Raw genomic sequence first — 12671 nt, 5'->3', positions numbered from 1 at the left:
ATTTTTTTTCCTCTAAAACATCTCTTCTTCTTCCTTCACTCTAAGATTGAGTGCAAGCCCACAACTTTGCACGATTCTTGGCCTAGAGAATAACGAGGAGATCCTTTGGTGGTGTCTGGTTCTGTTTATTGAGTTCGTGGGTGCCGTGTTCGTGAGATTGAGAGAAAACGACTCGAATTGGAGAGGAATGTGAAAAATTGGTCTTTAACTATGAGTGATTTCTTAATCCCTCTTTTCCATTTTCATTGTAGTAGCATGGTTGAATTAATAATCTTTATCAATGATTTTCGTTACTCTATATTTTGTATGTTCTGTAAAATAAATTTAGAGATTGTTGCATCCAATTGCTTCCACTACGGGGAATTCCAATCCCTTCAAGTCCAATGATGTAATCTTGGATTCAACTGATATCTACTAACTATCCTCCTGTATAGCAAATGTCAGATCTAGTACATTGAAGGATCTCATACTGAAGAGTTTCATGAGCGTGTTCGGATCGTTCCGATCTCACAGTGACCGAAATACAACATTATACATTCAACATATAGTTATGCATTACATAAGTGATCGTTTAGCAAAACACCAGCTCGCTCTCTCGAATTTTTTGGGCGATTGAACGACGGGGAATTCAAAATGAAAAAATTTTCATTTTAATTATCAGCATGCTATGAACAAGAAAATAATAAGGGAAAGAGTTACATACCAGTTGAAGACGTTCTTCACACTTTGGAACTCCAACACAGCAGAAACCTCCACGCGATCTACCAACACTCAGCAGCAGCGTCGATAACAGTAGCACGAACAACGCACGAACACAAATGCCGCGCGGACGACACCACCACTAAAGAGCCCCTGGTATTCTCGGAGTGAAAACCCAAAGGGTGGTCTTTGGTGAATTTGGTAGAGGAAGGAGGAAACACGAATTGTGTAGGCGATAAGCAAGTGGGAGGGAAAAAGGCGCTATCGCATAGCACGTTGCTTATCATTTAGGAGAAGCTACACGATCGTGTAGGATTTACTAAACAATCGTTTAGGAAAAGGTATATGATCATTTAGCTAAATCGGCACACTATACGATCGTTTAGAGAAGCTATGTGATCGTGTAGTCGACAGTGTGCGATTGTTTAGGCGCGAGGTAGACGATCGTTTAGGCGGAGAGGACTATCGTATAGGCTTTCATTTTACGTAAGCGATCATTTAGATTTTCACCAACGTGCGCTCGATTACTTTTGGACAATCTCGATGGGCTCTTGAACTCACCATTAAAAAATGAAACCATTTCATTTTTATTTCATCGGTTACAATAACCGACTCATTCTCACTAACCCACGCCCAAACGTGGAAATTGGCTTAATTATCATATAATTAACCAATTAATTAATTAATAATATGATCATATTATATTTTTATCTTATAGTTTGATATCACATGTCTACTATAGTATTTTCTCCTCTACTTGATATAAATCATATTTATTATCTAATTTCCTCCAAAATAATGTATCTCATACATTTAGCCAATTATATCATATATAATTAACCAGTCCAATTATATCATATATAATCGAACTTCATCTTGTCAATTTGAACATTTCAAATTAACCCAAATACTAGTTCTCAACTTTATCTAAGCTACCCAGGGGACTTAATAGACCTGTGGCTCGAAGCTCCAACGGTTCGTGAATAGCTGACTAAACTCTTTAGCCACGAGATCCACCATCTGTTAACTGTCAGACATTCCACTAAAGACTAACAGCTGAACTCTTCTTACTACAGATATATTTCTATGTCCATCGGATATAACCAATCATGAGTACGATGACCCTTCACAGATGCTCGTAAGTACAGCTGGGCCAAATTACCGTTATGCCCCTATAGTTACATCTCACTCCTTAAGTACCACTGATACCTCTAATGAACAATACAATATAGTCCAACTATATGTGAACACCTCTCGGGCCAAGAGAAGATGTGTGGCGCCATATCGTTCAAGCCCCAGAATCAGTCCTTAAGGGAGCTATCTATCTACTTACCCTTGCCTCGGGGAATGAGTGAATTTCATCTTGTGTAGATGAGTTCCCAGCTCCCAAATCAGACGAATCCCCAAAATGGTAGGTTTGAATCGGCGAACTGGCCACTCGAACTGATACAAATCAAAGAACCACCCTCAATCGCAGGAGCTCCCAACTCACTCAGGATTGAGGTCATGTTACCTATGGTCATCCCAGTGAAGTGAAGCCTCTGTTATGAACGGTGTTATATAACGAGACGTTAACACTTTATGGTCAGGTCTTATACAAACTCTTTGTATAGGACGCCCCCGCTCGTATGTCCCCAACACGAATGATCAGGATCAGACCATCTGTGACAAGTCACAACACTTGTGACCATTCCATAAAGCGGGTCGCGTCCGTAGCGTTACCAGGAAAAGATTCCCCTCCTATATCCATATACTACAGACCATTTTAGTTATCACTCAAGACATGATCCACTTGTATGTCACCACATATATGCTTGAGTCACATACAGTAATCAGGGATTTTATGTCTATTGGTTTGTGGTAAAGAAAATAAAACAAGTAACTGAGCAAAAATTCAAGATGTGAAGTAAATATCATATATTAACAACACAAATGTTCTTACAAACTGTTTATAAACTACAGGACACGAGACTTTAGGACATCAACCCCAAAAATCTCCCACTTGTCCTAAAGCGAAGTGGGGTGTACAAAAAACTAGTACAAAACAATAAACTAGGGCATAAAAGCCCAACTTAGGGCGACAGGCAGTGGGTTAATAGATGCCTTCCCTTTTCCCTTACCACCCTTCTTCTTCTTCCTCTTTGCAGAGTTAGAAGTAGAAGGTGCAGACTTCGTTCCTGAGGTCGAACCTCTATGGAATATCCTGGAGGATGAAGTAACATTTGCCTCACCCTTCTGCCTCCCTTACTGTTCAGTAAAGATTGGTATGTCTGCAACTCGTTGAGGAGAGTTGTAAGGTTATATTTCACTTTTTTAAGAATCACATTACTAACAAAGTAAAGGAAGCTCTCCAGTAAAGAATGTAGGATTATGCTAACCTGGCTGCCCTCATCGATGGTAAACCCATTCAACTACCCCACATTAAAGTGGACCATCATGTTTAGCACATGTTCACAAATAGAGGTGCCTTCTTCCATTTTGGAGTTGAATATGTATTTAAGAGCCTTCATCATAAGCTATTCAGACGGTTGTCCAAACATCCCCCACAGGGACTCCATGCTCTCACGCGCTAAGACAATAGGCTCATGTTTCTTGGCTAAGACTTCAGAAAGACTTGCTAAGATGTAGGCTCGGGTCTTCTCATTCGCCCTTGTCCATCACTCGTATGCCTCCCGAACATTTCGAGTGGAATTCGGAGCTAGAATAGAAGGACAAGCCTTCGTGAGAGCGAACATGAGATCCTCGATGATCAGGATCGTTGTGATCATATGTTTCCATGTTGCGAAATTATCACCAGTAAGTTTTTCGGCGCTTAGCAATGCTAACGTGGCTGTTGCCATTTTGAAAATGTTGCTGAAAATACGAACAAAACTTTATTAGATTTTGCTAAACCACTTTTAAACCAATTAGTATTGCAAAACAGTTTCAAGTACCCTAAGTTATAGACTTCTATTTTGCAATGATGCTCTAGTGAGGCAGGACAAACGCCACTGGTGGGGTGATCAGTTGCCTCTTCGTTGGGATGGGAAATTTTTAACCATTAGGCAGAACCAACTCTTGGAACTGAACCTAACAGCCACAATTTTTCGGTCCAGAATCGTTAACCTTTAATATTCTGCGTAAGTGTAACCCCTCGCTTTAGGTGCCAGAGTCCCGCCCTAATGAGCCCACCGTAGGGAAGAAGCAGATTAGGACAAGAGACTAAGTTACTTTATCCTCTTAGAAGAGATCAAATAAAGAAACGCGCAAAACTGCCATCCTTTAGAGGGACACTCCCAGGGTGCCTCGAGGCGATGCACAGTAACTTTATTAAACCTAATGAGGGAGACTGAGGGATATGCTGTCGCACTTTCTGCTCCCACTTACTATGAACACTCTCTCCATACACCTTGATATTTACCTACCCAAACACCATCCATTGGGGGGACATGCCAAAGGTGCCACGAGGCCGAGGATAAATCTCACGGTGTGAACTATTTAGGAGAAACGCGAAAGGTTTAAGTGAAGTATCTTATACCCCAAGTACCTCCCATTGAATGTTCTACTTAGGGATTCATTAACCTAGACAATTCGACTACTGATTTTAGTCTAAGTCGTCTTTTTAAACTCTGCTCATAAACAACATTTGTCTATGAAATATGAACAAGTTCAAGTAGTCACATTTAAACACTTTAATGGACTGTCCTTAACTTGCATGTATGCCTCAAATCTATCTAATTCACCTTTCCAGGTAAGTTCCCAGGTAAGGGTATTACGTTTTTGTCAACTTAAATACCCCAACCTAGATAAAACCCGCCTTAGACAAAAGGTCCCTTATAGATAGATTTGCTACACTTTAACCTTTTATTAGCCAATTTAATCCTATTAAATTGATTAAAAGATTAAAGCCTTAAGGTTGTTAATCGTATTAGAACCGTGATCTTAGGTCTAGGTGATCCAAGTTTTAAACACTTTACAACTATGAATTAAACCTAAGTGAGCATGCATGTCTTTCTTATTTCTTTTAGTTCTAATTTCTCTTTAACTTTTAAAAAGAAACTACTAAAATCATGCGTACAACGATTTTATAACATTTATAAAATAACCTATGTGTCATGCTTCATGTAATGTTCGGTCATTACTATATATAACTTTTATATAACGCGTAACAACCAAGCAAACATGCTATCATTCACCCTTATACTATAACAATTATAATATAAAGATGATTGTTAGAAATAATTTATGGACGCGTTTTGTTTTATTTTATTTTTATCATTTAAGGACGAATGGGTTTGAACATGAAATCATGCGTTAGACATAACTGATGCGTTTGCTCCCATGCGTCTGAGGTCATGCATCAGAATGATGCTGCATTAATCTTAGCATGCAATAATCGCGCGTTCCTATCACAAGTTTTCTTACGCTTGCGCCAAGTATAACACAAACGCAAGTTTCTTGGGTAATCCGAGGTCGAACACGGGGACTTGTCACTCAATAATATTTGTGAGGTGATGCGTTTGAGGCGATAAATAAGAATAACAATAAAGTGAAGAAGGTTTAAAAGATTTTACACAGTACTCCTACTCTTAACTAAACAGATTGAGCAATAGAAGACTTTCAATGAGAATAGGTAGAGACATAACAACCATTAACGCATAGTAATGTTTACTATCTTAAATCGCCTGAGTAATCCCAGCTCGTTGCACTAACGCATCACACCTCTGGGTGGTCAGCCGCATGACTATATCTCTATAGTACATGGTTGCGTCGATCATAAGATTGTGCCTATCTCTAGGAACAATACGAACCTTGCTTAGTGCATTCCATCCCTTACATTCTCAGGCAGTTAGACGCGGCTAGTTAACTTATAGACAAGCAATGCAACATCCCATAGACAGGCACTACCACAGCCTTTCACCAAGCAAAGAGGATTAATTCACTATACTCGCATAACGCACAACTCTTGGTGGATTGATACATGTGTCCTATCTTTAGGCTACACAATTAAGCATGCGATTGACTTTGATAAATAAACACTAAAGATAAACTATTATAGAGATGAAGATGATGAAGAAGACGGTAATGAAGGAGTTAAGATTTGCATTGATCACAAAATATCTTAATATCTCAAGCTAAAATGTAATACAATACAGAGATTAGAATGGAGATGAAGGACTCTACGTCAAGGCTGCCTGTGGTGACATGGTTGAATGGTGGAGATGTCTCTCTCGAGCTCTATCTCCGGTGAATGCTCTGATCGTCACTTGGTCTGGGTTGTAGAGATGAAGAATTCTCACTGGAAATCTCTTTCAAGCTCTCATCTGTGATCTCAAACTTCTGCCTTAAGGCAGAAGCTCGAATGTCTCAAAATGAAGGTCTCAAGTTCTATTTATAGAACTTGGACGCCGACAACTATAATGATGGAGGTATGGCTCACTACTTCTTTTGTCGCAGTATGGGCGTTGTCACATTGCCTTATCTTGTTGATACTCCCAAGGTATGCGTTCGAGCTGAATTTAGCTGAAGTTATCAACGCGTTATACCCATCTTGCAAACTTTTATTATGGCTGTCAGTCCGTGGCCGCAATCTCTATTTGTTCACTGCGTTCTCCATGCGTTGGACGCATGGGGTTACTACAACTTCCATGCGTTGGATGCATGGGGTTTAGGTGCATCTTTTGCAGTCGCCTAGCTTCAGCGTATGCATTTGTCTTTGATTTCTTATTACAAACGCATGCGTTTGATTCCTACGATAGCTACAAAAATAGACACTTTGGCACATAATAAAATATTGGGTCAGTGAGGTTTTAGGTGCTTATCGACACAAAACTCAAATTTTCACAAATTCTAAGTATTATTACTGCGTTTTCTACCTGTTAGCCCTCATAATTCTAAATAAAAGGCTTATAATAACTGGCATTTCTACCAGTTATCAATGATGCATGTGAATGTTTTTTATGCATGCATAAATATAACTCTTATATTATATGATGCATGAGCATGCTCTTACATAATTAAATCTTGTTTCTCTGAATTATAACAATTACAATAAAGAGATGATGCATGACCATTGCATAATCTAAGGTGGGATTTACTATATGTGCATACCATATGACATATAAAAACATACATCGCATGTAATAAATAAAGAATTAATGGACTGGGATGAGCCTTTACAAAAATCGAAATGAAAAAATCCTATCTATTACATTTTTCATCGAGCAAACCGGTTCACAGGTGAATCGAGTCTTGAACAGCTAGAAGGTCTTCATCGTGTAGTAAACTCCAGTAGGTAGACGATCGTTCTGTGCGCACTATACAATAGAAGCATAAGTAGACAATTGCATAGACGATGACGAGGCTGTGAAGCCTGATCGTCCATGTGATCGTGTAGTGCGGTGACAGGTAAACGATTTACCTTGCATTACTAAGCGATCGTTTAGTCAGTTACTAAGTGGTGAAGCTTGCTGACCTAAACGATTGTCTAGCGCGCGCGTATTAAACGATACTCAGCGATCGCATACCCAATCATCAACATAATACGATCAACTCTTGATCATATACCCCATCATTTAAACAATGCGTTTAATAGCAATTGCGTACTCCTTCATCTTTACGATGTGATCAACAACGATTGCATAGAACATCTTCTGCACGATGCGATTAACCCTAGATCGCCTTCTTCCTCGAAGAACCACAACGCTTGCCTAGATCGCATACCACTCTCATGCAATGCTTGCACAGATTTGCTTCTTCGAACGACTCAACTTATCAAACGAACTTTGAATATAGACTCGATAACGATTATTACTGCCCAATAACGCAGAGGCCTTTACAAACAACCGCAAATGTAAAAGGATTTAAATCAAACCAAGTCTAATCATCCCAAAAACATCCATTAATCCGCACATCCACAACAAGTTTAACCATTAAACAGTTCTAGAAATGCACACACCGTGAATGTATATGTCATTTCGTTGCAACAGATGAAATCGGAGTATCAGAACCTGGCTCTGATACCAATTGAAGGATCTCATACTGAAGAGTTCCATGAGCGTGTTCAGATTGCTCCGATCTCACAATGATCGAAATACAACATTATACACTCAACATACAGTTATGCATTACGTAAGCGATCGTTTAGCAAAACACCAGTGCGCTCGTGTAGGATTTACTAAATGATAATTTAGAAAAAGGTATACGATCGTTTAGCTAAAGTGGCACACTATACGATCGTTTAGAGAAGCTATGTGATCGTGTAGTCGACAGTGTGCGATCGTTTAGGTGCGAGGTAGACGATCGTTTAGCTGAAGAGGACTATCGTATAGGTTCTCGTTTTACGTAAGAGATCGTTTAAATTTTCACCAACGTGCGTTCGATTTTTTTGGACGATTTTGACGGGCTCTTGAACTCATCATTCAAAAATGAAACCATTTCATTTTTATTTCATCGGTTACAATAACTGGCTCATTCCCACTAACCCATGTCCAAACGTGAAAATTAGCTTAATTATCATATAATTAACCAATTAATTAATTAATTAATATAATCATATTATATTTTTATCCTATAGTTGGATATCATATATCTACTATAGTATTTTCTCCTTTACTTGATATAAATCTTATTTATATCTATTTTCCTCCAAAATAATGTATCTCATACATTTAGCCAATTATATCATATATAATTAACCAGTCCAATTATATCATATATAATCGAACTTCTCTTGTCAATTTGAACATTTCAAATTAACCCAAATACTAGTTCTCAACTTTATTCAAGCTACCCAGGGGACCTAATGGACCTGTGGCTCGAAGCTCCAAGGTCCGTGAATAGCTGACTAAACTCTTGAGCCACGAGATCCACCATCCGTTAATTGTTAAGTATTCCACTAAAGACCAATAGCTGAACTCTTCTTACCACATATATATTTCTGTGTCCATCGAATATAGCCAATCATGAGTACGATGACCCTTCACAAATGCTCGTAAGTACAGCTGGGCCAAATTACCGTTATGCCCCTGTAGTTACATCTCACTTCTTAAGTACCACTAATTCCTCTAATGAACAATACAACATAGTCCAACTATGTGTGAACACCTTTCGGACCAAGAGAAGGTGTATAGCGTCACATCGTTCAAGCCCCAGAATCAGTCTTTAAGGGAGCTATCTATCTACTTACCCTTACCTCGGGGAAGGAGTGAATTCCATCTTGTGTAGCTGAGTTCTCAGCTCCCAAATCAGACAAATCCCCAAAATGGTAGGTCTGAATTGGCAAACTGGCAACTCGCACCCATACAAATAAAAGGACCACCCTCAATGGAAGAGGTTCTCAACACACTCAGGATTGAGGTCATGTTACCTATGGTCATCCTAGTGAAGTGAAGTCTCTGTCATGAACGGTATTATATAATGAGACGTTAACACTTCGTGGTCAGGTCTTATACAAACTCTTTGTATAGGACGCCCTCGTTCGCATGTCCCCAACACGAATGATCAGGATCAGACCATTTGTGACAAGTCACAACACTTGTGACCATTCCACAAAGCGGGCCACATCTGTAGCGTTATCAGGAAAAGGTTTCCCTCCTATATCCATATACTACAGACTATTTTGGTTATCACTCAAGACATGATCCATTTATATGTCACCACATACATGCTTGAGTCACATACAGATAACTAGGGATTTAATGTTTATTGGTTTGTGGTAAAGCAAATAAAATAAGTAACTGAGCAAAAATTAAAGATGTGAAGTAAATATCATCTATTAACAACACAACCGTTCGTACAAACTGTTTACAAACTACAGGACACGAGACTTTAGGGTATCAACCCCAACATATATAACATCACATACACTAAGCTACCAACAACTTATGCATAAGGGATCCGTCTTATCTCTTCAACTTCTTGAGGTGTCTTAGGACACTGTTCCTTAGACAAAGTTACTCCATGCCTTAAAGGTAGCAAACCTCTTTTGGATTTTTCATCAAATACTTGAAAAGCATCTTTTCAATGTATAATGCCTAACACAAGGTCAACATTTTGTTCTTTTGATCCCCAAAGATCTGAATGCCCAGAACAAACTGCACTCCTCCCAAATATTTCATTTTAAATTGGGTCGCCAGTTAATGTTTAATCTCACTCAATAGGCCTTCATCATTCCTAATGAGTAGGATATCATCTACGTACAATACTAGGAAAGCTACTGAACTGTTGATGATTTTCTTGTAAACACAAGACTCATCAACATTTTGATCAGAGCCATAAGATTTGATCGTTGTATCAAATTTTATATTCTAAGATCGAGAAGCTTGTTTCAATCCATAAATGGATCAATTAAGCTTGGAAATCTTTTGCTCTTGACTTTGGGTTATGAATCCCTCAGGTTTCTTCATATAGACGGTCTCCTCAAGATTGCCATTCAGAAAGGCAGTTTTAACGTCCATTTGTCAAATCTCATAACCATAATATGAGGTAATGGATAAAAGTATCTAGATAGACTTCAACATGGTAATAGGCAAGAAAGTCTCCTCATAGTCAACTCCCTTAACCTAGGTATAACCTTTGCCATAAGTCTAGCTTTAAAGGTTTACACCTTACCATCAACACTCTGTTTCCTCTTGTAGATCAATTTACAACTTATAGGTTTTACCCAATCAAGTTGATCTACAAGATCCCAAACTAAATTGAAGTTTATAGACTCCATTTCAAGATCCATAGCTTTGATCCATTCATCCTTGCCAACATCCTCCATTGCCTTCTCATAGGATAATGGATCCTCAACATTGCCATCAATAATGACGACTAGGTTTTCTGTCAAATCCATATAACAAACAGGTGAGTTCGCAACCCTCCCGCTACGTCGAGGCTCCCTCAACGGTTGAAGTGGATATGACCTACTAGATGAACCAACATCAATAACTTGTTGATGTACATGGATCTTTAACAACTTTTGTTGAAAGTTCAGTAGTTTCGGCGGAAAGTTTAGTTAACACTATTATACTGCGTGGTTTATGCTTCTTAATGTGGTTTTCTTCTAAAAATGTAGCGCTTTTAGACATAAATACTTTATTATCTTTAGGATCGTAGAAGTAATCAACTCTTGTTCCTTTGGAGTAACCTATAAATATGCACAATTTTGAACGAGGTTCCAACTTCTTAGGATTAGCTTCAAGCACATGTGTTGGGTAGATCTAGATCTTGAAATGGCGCAAACAACCTTTACAATTATTCCATAACTCCAAAGGTGTTCCAATAACACTTTTGGATGGAACACAATTCAAAATATAGGTTGCAATCTGTACTGCATAACCCCAAAGTGAGTCAGGTAAGGAAGCGTAACTCATCATAGACCGAACTATGTCCAACAAGGTTTGATTTCTCCTTTCTAATACACCATTCTATTGAAGTGTACTAGGTGCTGGGAGTTAGGATACAATTCCATGTTCTATCAAATAGTTTTGAAATTTCAAATTTATATACTCTTCACCTCGATTAGATATAAATGTTTTGATTGTTTTACTTAATGTATTTTCAACTTCAGTCTTGTACTCCTTGAACTTTTCAAGGGCTTTAGACTTCTGTTGCATTAAATAAATGTACCCATACCTTGAACAATCACTAGTGAAAGTGATAAAATATTCAAACCCTTCTCTCGCCTTAACATTCATAGGACCACAGAGGTCTGAATGTACAAGTTTTAAGGACTCTTTGACTCTGTCACCTTTTCCAAAGATCTCTTAGTCATTTTTCCTTTAAGGCATAACTCACATACAAGTAAATAATTTTCTTCTAACTCACTTGGAAGTCCATTCTTAACCAATCTCTCAATCCTATTGACATTTATATGATCTAATCTTAGGTGCCAAAGATGGGCATTTTCTTTAGGAGAAATTTTCCATCTTTTATTTTGAGTTACTGTAGTTTTAAATAGTTCAGTATTAAGGATGGTCTTTGTTGCTAACGGCCTTAGCAAATAAAGGTTATCTTCCAACTTAACAGAACAAATCTCAACTCTATTTGTATAAATAAACGCTATATTTATAGAAGAAATTTATAAAGTAGTTTTATTCAATCAAACACTTTATAGAAATTAAGTTTCTTTTCAAATCAGGAACAACATATACATTTTCCAATAAAATATACGGTTTTTGTAAAGTAAGCCTGAGTCCCTCCACTGCCTTCGCTGAAACGACATGTCCAGTTCCAACACACATCGCCATCTCACCAGTTGTTAGCTACTGCTAGGAATCAATTCCCTGAAATGAAAAACAAACGTGATTAATGGCGCCTAAATCTATTATCCAAGTTGAATCATCATTCTCTACTAAGCAAGTTTCCAATACAAATAAATCATATTTACCATCGCTTAGCCTTTTTCTTCTCCGCCAAGTATTTAGGATAATTCCTCTTCTAATGTCCCTACTGGTTGCAATGGATATCTTCCCTTTGCAGCCTTGGTCTTCTTGCCCTTTTGGATAGTACCTGGTGGGTTAGGCTTCCCCTGGCCTCCCTTATTCTTCTTCAACTTTTTGGTGCCGGAAGAGGAAGGTACAAACAAGGTTCTAGAGGTCGAACCTCGGTGGAACTTCTTTGAGGACGAGACAACATTTGCCTCACCCTTCTGTTTCTTGACTCTCATTAAGGCTTGGTAAGTCTATAGCTCATTGAGCAAGATGGTCATGTTGTAGTCAATCTTGTTCATAATAACATTGCTACGAAACTGTAGGAAACTTTCAGGTAAAGTTTCCAAGATGACATTAACTTGAATGGCTTCATCAATGACAGACCCATTTATCTCCACCACATTAAAGTGGACCATCATGTTCAGAACATGTTCTTGAACAGAGACCCCCTTTGGTATGCGGGCATTAAAGATGTACTTGAGCACATCATGCATGAGCTGAGTGGATGGTTGTCCAAATATTCCCCTCAGAGACTCCATGATCTTAAGGGCAGTGAGCATGGGCTCATGCTTCTTG

The sequence above is a fragment of the Benincasa hispida genome, chromosome 11 (genome assembly GCF_027475165.1).
Source record: "Benincasa hispida cultivar pf3 chromosome 11, pf3_genome.v1.1, whole genome shotgun sequence".
Lineage (NCBI taxonomy): Eukaryota > Viridiplantae > Streptophyta > Magnoliopsida > Cucurbitales > Cucurbitaceae > Benincasa > Benincasa hispida.
This window is presented reverse-complemented; position numbering follows the sequence as displayed.